The sequence below is a fragment of the Arachis stenosperma genome, chromosome 3 (genome assembly GCF_014773155.1).
Source record: "Arachis stenosperma cultivar V10309 chromosome 3, arast.V10309.gnm1.PFL2, whole genome shotgun sequence".
NCBI classification, from domain to species: Eukaryota; Viridiplantae; Streptophyta; class Magnoliopsida; order Fabales; family Fabaceae; genus Arachis; species Arachis stenosperma.
In genome coordinates, this window is record NC_080379.1 from 108,860,992 (window position 1) to 108,869,682 (window position 8,691).

The 8,691-nt window shown below is 39.8% G+C and overlaps 1 non-coding gene across 1 annotated transcript; it reads right to left on the reverse strand.

Moving 5' to 3' along the window:
- Positions 1 to 6,360: 6,360 nt before the first annotated feature.
- Positions 6,361 to 6,468, reverse strand: LOC130972303 (small nucleolar RNA R71). Its single transcript, XR_009083491.1, has one exon. It is a non-coding gene; the product is annotated as a small nucleolar RNA R71 (small nucleolar RNA).
- Between the last annotated feature and the right edge of the window lie 2,223 nt (positions 6,469 to 8,691).

Sequence of the window (8,691 nt, forward strand, 5' to 3'; positions counted from 1 at the left end):
TTTAGATCAAACAGAAATTCAAACAGAATAAGAAATTAAAATGCAGCAAGGTTCACAGAAGAACCAAAAGCAAAATTGGGTCTCAGGTCTCAAGAGACTAGGTAGCAGAGCCTAGATCTCTATTTGCCTTCCTTGATCCAAGTTAACAAAGCAATTGACAAGATTAGAAGAGGAGTAAAGGAAATGAAATTGAATTGATTATGCAGAAAAGAGTTAAGAGAGTTTGAATGGGAATTGAGACAGAATTCCCTCAATTTCTCACACCCAAAAACTCAGAAACAGAAGATTAGAAGTGCTTAGGCAAGAATGAGAAGAAGAGAGATATCAATTCTCCTCCCAATTCTCAGAAATCTCAGTCAAGTCACCAAGAGATATATCAAGAGCTCAAAATAAAAATGAAAATTCAAAGCTCAAAGCAAAGTGCAAAATTCAAAAGCTAAGCCAAAGATAAGTCATTTGAATTTTCGGCCCATGAAAAGTTGCTCCCATGAGGCTGCCCTGCCCTTGTGGAGGGCAGGGCAGGATTTGGTGTGTGTTGGTGCTTGCTTGGTGCGACTTGGTGCGCAGAACGCTGCCCTGCCCTCGCGGAGGGCAGGGCAGGAAAAATTGGTGCGCCAGAAATGTGCCACGGTGCATGAACACACGCTACATCATTTTCCTTGGTTTCTTGGCACGGTAATGGGCCTTAAGTCCTAGCTTCCTCATGGTCCCGTGTTCAACTCTTGTGGCAAGCATTTGGAGACATTTTCCTTTGATTTTTTTTCCTTGGTGAGCCTGATACTGCCCTTGTGGAGGGCAGGGCAACATTTCCTTCTTCTTGATTCCAAGGCACAAAATTGTGCTCTGCCCTTGTAGTGGGCAGGGCGAGTTGCCTTCTTTGCTTAGTTCCCTTATGTTGCCCTCTAGAGGGCAGTGTGCCCTTGTGGAGGGCAATGCTTGCCTCCCCTCATGTTATGCGCCCACCTTTCTTCTCTCTTTGACCACACTTTCTTTTCCTTGGGCCACACTTCCTTAGGCCACGCTTTTTCCTTTTTTTTCTTTTCTTCACCTACAATAACCAAAACAACCACTCAAGTATCACTAAATTCAGAGGCTTATAAATCAATAAAATTCAATTAAAATTAGCTTAAACCTCATGGATTAACATTAATTTCATGGTGGTTGCTTGATTTAAAGAAGTTGTGCATTTTCACGTCCAAATCACTTACTTAGGAAGCAAGAAAGTGCATAAAGACTAACAAAACAAGTGAAATTAGCTTGAAAAATGGGTATATGATGACTTGTCATCATGATGTAAGTGAGATTTTATGAAGGATGGATGTGAGTGGTGAAGAGAAAGATGGGATTTGATAGGTGAGGGGTTTTTGGGGAAGAGTGGTTGAGGTGATTGGTGAATGGGTGAAGAAGAGAGAGGGTGGTGGGGTAGGTGGGGATCCTGTGGGGTCCACAGATCTTGAGGTGTCAAGGAAAATCCAACCCTGCACCAAGTGGCGTGCAAAAATGCACTATGTGCCAATTCTGGCGTTAAACGCCGGGCTGGTGCCCATTTCTGGCGTTTAACGCCAGCTTCTTGCCCTTTCATGGCGTTTAACGCCAGTCTGGTGCCCCTTTCTGGCGTTTAACGCCAGTCTGGTGCCCCTTTCTGGCGTTAAACGCCCAGAATGGTGCCAGACTGGGCGTTAAACGCCCATTTGCTAGCTTCAGTGGCGTTTAAACGGCGCCAAAAACTTAGTATGCGAAATTGTGATCAATACTTTTCACAACTCAAATAATTCCCGGTAATGAGTCCAAAAACTTTGTGCTCAATACCATGGCATAAACACAACTTCGCACAACTAACCAGCAAGTGCACTGGGTCGTCCAAGTAATAAACCTTACGCGAGTAAGGGTCGATCCCACGGAGATTGTTGGTAAGAAGCAAGTTATGATCACCTTGTAAATCTTAGTCAGGCAGACTCAAATGGTTATGGATGATATATGAATAAAACATAAAGATAAAGATAGAGATACTTATGTAATTCATTGGTGAGAACTTCAGATAAGCGAATGGAGATGCTTTGTCCCTTCCGTCTCTCTGCTTTCCTACTGTCTTCATCCAATCCTTCTTACTCCTTTCCATGGCAAGCTGTATGTTGGGCATCACCATTGTCAATGGCTACAGTCCCGTCCTCTCAATGTAAATGTTCAACGCACCCTGTCACGGCACGGCTATCCAGCTGTCGGTTCTCGATCATGTCGGAATAGAATCCAGTGATTCTTTTGCGTCTGTCACTAACGCACCACAATCGCGAGTTTGAAGCTCGTCACAGTCATTCAATCATTGAATCCTACTCAGAATACCACAGACAAGGTTTAGACCTTCCGGATTCTCTTGAATGCCGCCATCAATTCTAGCTTATACCACGAAGATTCCGATTAAAGAATCCAAGAGATAAACATTCAAGCCTTGTTTGCTTGTAGAACGGGAGTGGTTGTCAGGCACGCGTTCATAAGTGAGAATGATGATGAGCGTCACATAATCATCACATTCATCAAGTTCTTGAGTGCGAATGAATATCTTGGAATAAGAACAAGCTGAATTGAATAGAAGAACAATAGTAATTGCATTAATACTCGAGGTACAGCAGAGCTCCATACCTTAATCTATGGTGTGTAGAAACTCCACCGTTGAAAATACATAAGAACAAGGTCTAGGCATGGCCGAATGGCCAGCCTCCCAACGATCTAAGATAGCATAAAACTACTCAAAGATAGCTACCCAGATATCTAAATACAAAAGCAAAAGGTCCTATTTATAGGGAACTAGTAGCTTAAGAATTACAAAGGTGAGTAAATGACATAAAAATCCACTTCTGGGCCCACTTGGTGTGTGCTTGGGCTGAGCATTGAAGCATTTTCGTGTAGAGACTCTTCTTGGAGTTAAACACCAGCTTTTGTGCCAGTTTGGGCGTTTAACTCCCATTCTTGTGCCAGTTCCGACGTTTAACGCTGGGAATTTTGAAGGTGACTTTGAACGCCGGTTTGGGCCATCAAATCTTGGGCAAAGTATGGACTATCATATATTGCTGGAAAGCCCAGGATGTCTACTTTCCAACGCCATTGAGAGCGCGCCAATTGGGCTTCTGTAGCTGCAGAAAATCCACTTCGAGTGCAGGGAGGTCAGAATCCAACAGCATCTGCAGTCCTTTTCAGTCTCTGAATCAGATTTTTGCTCAGGTCCCTCAATTTCAGCCAGAAAATACCTGAAATCACAGAAAAATACACAAACTCATAGTAAAGTCCAGAAAAGTGAATTTTAACTAAAACCTAATAAAAATATAATAAAAACTAACTAAAACATACTAAAAACATACTAAAAACAATGCCAAAAAGCGTATAAATTATCCGCTCATCAATTAGCCGTGCTGTGACAGAGCATAGGACCATTTTCACTGAGAGGATGGGATGTAGCCATTGACAACGGTGATGCCCTACATACAGCTTGCCATGGAAAGGAGTAAGAAGGATTGGATGAAAGCAATAAGAAAGTAGAGATTCAAGAGGAGCACAGCATCTCCAGACGCCTATCTGAAATTCCCACTATTGATTTACATAAGTATTTCTATCCCTTTTTATTTTCTGTTTATTATTAATTTTCGAATCCATAAACCAATTTAATCGGCCTAACTGAGATTTACAAGGTGACCATAGCTTGCTTCATACCAACAATCTCTGTGGGATCGACCCTTACTCACGTAAGGTATTACTTGGATGACCCAGTACACTTGCTGGTTAAGTTGAACGGAGTTGTGTCCACACATAGGTGCCATAATAATGATTCCATGCAACAACAAAGAATACTACATTGATGTGATCACAATTTCGTCCACCATAAATCCTATTCCAACATGATCGAGAACCGATAGATGATTAGCCGTGCGGTGACAGCGCATTTTGGACCATTTTCACTGAAAGAACGGGAAGTAGCCATTGACAATGGTGATACCCTACATACAGCTTGCCATAAAAAGGAGTATGAAGGATTGGATGAAGACAGTAGGAAAGCAGAGATTCAAGAGGGATGAAGCATCTCCATACGCTTATCTGAAATTCCCACTAATAATTTACATAAGTATCTCTATCTTTATTTTCTATTTATTTATCTTTTTAATTATTAAAACTCCATAACCATTTTAATCTGCCTGACTGAGATTTACAAGGTGACCATAGCTTGCTTCAAGCCGGAAATCTCCGTGGGATCGACCCTTACTCACGTAAGGTTTATTATTTGGACAACCCAGTGCACTTGTTGGTTAGTTGTGCGGAGTTGTGAAGAAAGTGCTGAGATTATGAACGCGCATACCAAGTTGAGCGCCATTGTTAGAGATCACAATTTCGTGCACCAAGTTTTTGGTGCCGTTGCCGGGGATTGTTCGAGTTTGGACAATTGACGGTTCATCTTGTTGCTCAGATTAGGTAATTTTCCTTTATTTTATTTTCAAAAAGTTTTCAAAAAAAATCTTTCAAAAAATTTTTTCTTTTTTTTTTGTTTTTCCAAAAATAATTTTCGAAAAAACCAAAAAAAAATTCATAAAATCATAAAATCACAAATAGTCCATGGTTCTTATTTGAATCTACGGCGAAATTTTAAGTTTGGTGTTAATTGCATGTTTTTAATTGTCTTGCAATTTTTGAAATACATACATTGTGTTCTTAATGATCTTCAAGTCGTTCTTGATGAATTGCCTTGTTTGATCTTCATGATTTATTGAATTGCACTGCATGATATTCTACATATGCATTCTTGCATTCATATGGCACAAACATGAGAAAGTTCTAAGTTTGGTGTCCTCCATGTTTTCTTTCATTAAGAAAACTGAGTTCTTGATGTTCATCTTGATCTTTAAGATTGTTCTTGGTGTTCATCTTGATGTTCATAATGTTCTTGCATATATCTTGTGTTTTGATCCAAATATTATATGTTTCGACTCATTTTGTTGTTTTTCAAAATTGAAAACATATCTTCTTGAATAAAGGATTTAGCAAAATGAAGATTCAAGAACATAAAGCAGAGGAATTACAGAGAAAAAGCTGGGCGTTCAAAACGCCCAGTGAAGATGGAAAACTGGGGTTCAAACGCCAGCCAGGGTACCTGGTTAGGCTTTTAAACGCCCAATAAGGAAGGAAAACTGGCGTTTAAACACCAGCCAGGGTACCTGGCTAGGTGTTTAAACGCCCAAACCATGCAGCAATTGGGCATTAAACGCCCAAAACATGCAGCTCCTGCGCATTTAACGCCAAGATGACACAAGGAGAGGAATTTTATTTTCATATCAAATCTTTTTCAAATCAAATATTTTCAATCATATCTTTTTCAAAATCATATTTTTTCAAACTTATCTTTTTTAAAAAAAATCAAATCTTTTTAATTTCCTTTTCAAATATTTTTCAAAATAAATTTCAATCATATCTTTTCAAACATATCTTTTTCAAATCATACCTTCTTTTTAAAAAAATCCTTGATTTCAAAATCTTGCTCTAACTTCTTATCTTTTTCAAATTTATTTCTTATCTTTTTCAAAACCACAACCAATTTTTCAAAAAATTATTTTATATTTTATTCTTTTTTTATTTTCGAAAATTCTCCCCCCTCTCTTATCTTTTTCTATTTAAACACTAACATTCCTCCTCCACTGTGAATTCGAACTCTATCTCTCTTAGTGTGTTCAAAATTTTACCTACCTCCTTCTTCTATTCTTGTTTTCCTCTGACACCTTAAGGAATCTCTATACTATAACATAGAAGATTTCATATTTTCTTTGTTTTATACTATTTCATATGAGCAGGAACAAAGATAAAGACATACTTGTTGAAGCTGATTCTGAACCTGAAAGGATTCTGAAGAGGAAGCTAAGAGCAGCTAAAGCATAAAACTCTGAAGATGACCTCACTGGAATTTTCGAACAGGAAGCAGCAAAAGAAACAATTATGGCCGAACTAAACAACAACGCAAGGAAGATGCTTGGTGATTTTACTATACCAACTTCCAACTTCTATGGAAAAAGCATCTCAATCCATGCCATAGGAGCAAACAATTTTGAGCTAAAACCTCAATTAGTTTCTCTATTGCAACAGAACTGCAAGTTTCATGGGCTTCCATTAGAAGACCCTTATCAGTTTTTAACTGTGTTCTTACAGATCTGTGATACTGTTAAGACCAATGGAGTTGATCCTGAAGTCTACAAGCTTATGCTTTTCCCTTTTGCTGTAAAGGACAAAGCTAGAACATGGGTGGACTCACAACCTAGAGATAGCTTGGACTCTTGGGATAAGCTGGTCACAACTTTCTTAGCTAAGTTCTTTCCTCCTCAAAAGTTGAGCAAGCTTAGAGTGGATGTTCAGACCTTCAGACAAAAAGATGGTGAGTCCCTCTATGAAGCTTGGGAAAGATACAAGCAACTGACCAAAAAGTGTCCTTCTGACATGCTTTCAGAATGGACCACATTAGATATATTCTATGATGGTCTGTCTAAATTTTCCAAGATGTCACTGGACCACTCTACAGGTGGATCCATTCACCTAAAGAAAATGCCTGCAGAAGCACAGGAACTTATTGATATGGTTGCAAATAACCAGTTCATGTATACCTCTGAGAGGAATCCTGTGAGTAATGGGATGCCTCAAAAGAGAGGAGTTCTTGAAATTGATGCTCTGAATGCCATACTGGCTCAGAACAAAATATTGACCTAACAACTCAATATGATCTCCCAGAGTCTGAATGGATTGCAAAATCCATCCAACAGTACTAAAGAAGCATCTTCTGAAGAAAAAGCTTATGATCCTGAGAACCCTACAATGGTAGAGGTGAATTACATGGGCGAAGCCTTTGGCAACACCTATAACCCTTCATGGAAAAATCATTCAAATTTTTCATGGAAGGATCAATAGAAGCAAGGCTTCAATAATAACAATGGTGGAAGAAACAGGTTTAGCAATAGCAAACCTTTTCCATCATCATCTCAGCAACAGATAGAGTATTCTGAGCAAAATCCTTCTAGCTTAGCAAACATAGTCTCTGATCTATCTAAGGCCACTATGAGTTTCATGACTGAAACAAGATCCTCCATTAGAAACTTGGAAGCACAAGTGGGCCAACTGAGTAAAAGGGTTATTGAAACTCCTCCTAGCACTCTCCCAAGCAATACAGAAGAGAATCCAAAAGGAGAGTGCAAGGCCATTGATATAATCAACATGGCCGAGACCTTAGAGGAGGAGGGGGACGTGAATCCCAATGAGGAAGACCTCAGTGGACGTCCAATGATCAGTACGGAATCCCCTAATGAGGAACCAAAGGAATCTGCAGCTCATACAGAGACCATAGAGATTCCTTTGGATCTCTTTTTACCATTCATGAGCTCTGATGACTATTCATCTTCTGAATAGGATGAAGACACTATTGAAGGGCAAGTTGCCCTATATTTATGAGTAATTATGAAGCTGAATGCCAAGCTATTTGGTAATGAGACTTGGGAGGAAGAGCCTCCCTTGCTCACCAATGAACTGAATACATTGGTTTAGTAAAATTTACCTCAAAAGAAACAGGATCCTGGTAAATTCTTAATACCCTGTACTATAGGCACCATGACCTTTGAAAAAGCTCTGTGTGACCTAGGGTCAGGGATAAACATGATGCCACTCTCTGTGATGGAGAAACTGGGAATCTATGAGGTACAGGTTGCCAAATTCTCATTGGAGATGGCAGATAAATCCATGAAAAAGGCTTATGGACTAGTAGATGACGTGCTAGTGAAGGTTGAAGGCCTTTACTTCCCTGCTGATTTCATAATCCTATACACTAGGAGGGATGAGGATGAGTCCATCATCCTTGGAAGACACTTCCTAGCCACAGCAAGAGCTGTGATTGACGTTGATAGAGGAGAGTTGATCCTTCATGCGAATGAAGAATGCCTTATAGTAAATACTCAAGGTTCTCATTCTGTAACCATGGAGAGTAAGCATGAAGAGCTTCTCCCAATGCAGAGTCAAATAGAACCCCCACATTCAAACTCTAAGTTTGGTGTTGGGAGGCCACAGCTAAACTCTAAGTTTGGTGTTGAGAGATCTCAACCATACTCTGATCATCTGTGAGGCTCCATGAGAGCTCACTATCAAGCTATTGACATTAAAGAAGCGCTTATTGGGAGACAACCCAATTTCATTTTAATTTATCAATATTATTTTATTTTCTTTTAGGATGATGATCATATGAAGTCACAAAGACAATTAGAAAAATAAAGAGAAAAATAAAAAATAGTATTGAAAACAGCACACCCGGGAGGAAGGACTTACTGGCGTTTAAACGCCAGTAAGGGTAGTAAAATGGGCATTTAAATGCCCAATCTGGCATCTTTTTGGGCATTTAAACGCCAGAATAGGGCACCAGATTGGCGTTTAAATGCCAGAATAGGGCAACAACCTGGCGTTTAGACGCCAAAACAGGAAGGAAAGCTGGTGTTTAAATGCCAAAACAGGGCAGCAGACTGGCGTTTAAATGCCAGGATTGCACTCTAAGGCGTTGTGAACGCCCAATTGGAGCAGGGATGAAGAATTCCTTGACCCTTCAGGATCCCCACCAACCTCAACTCACTCTCTCTCCTCTTCACACCTTTCCACAACACTCTTCCCCAAATACCCTTCACCAATCACTTCCAT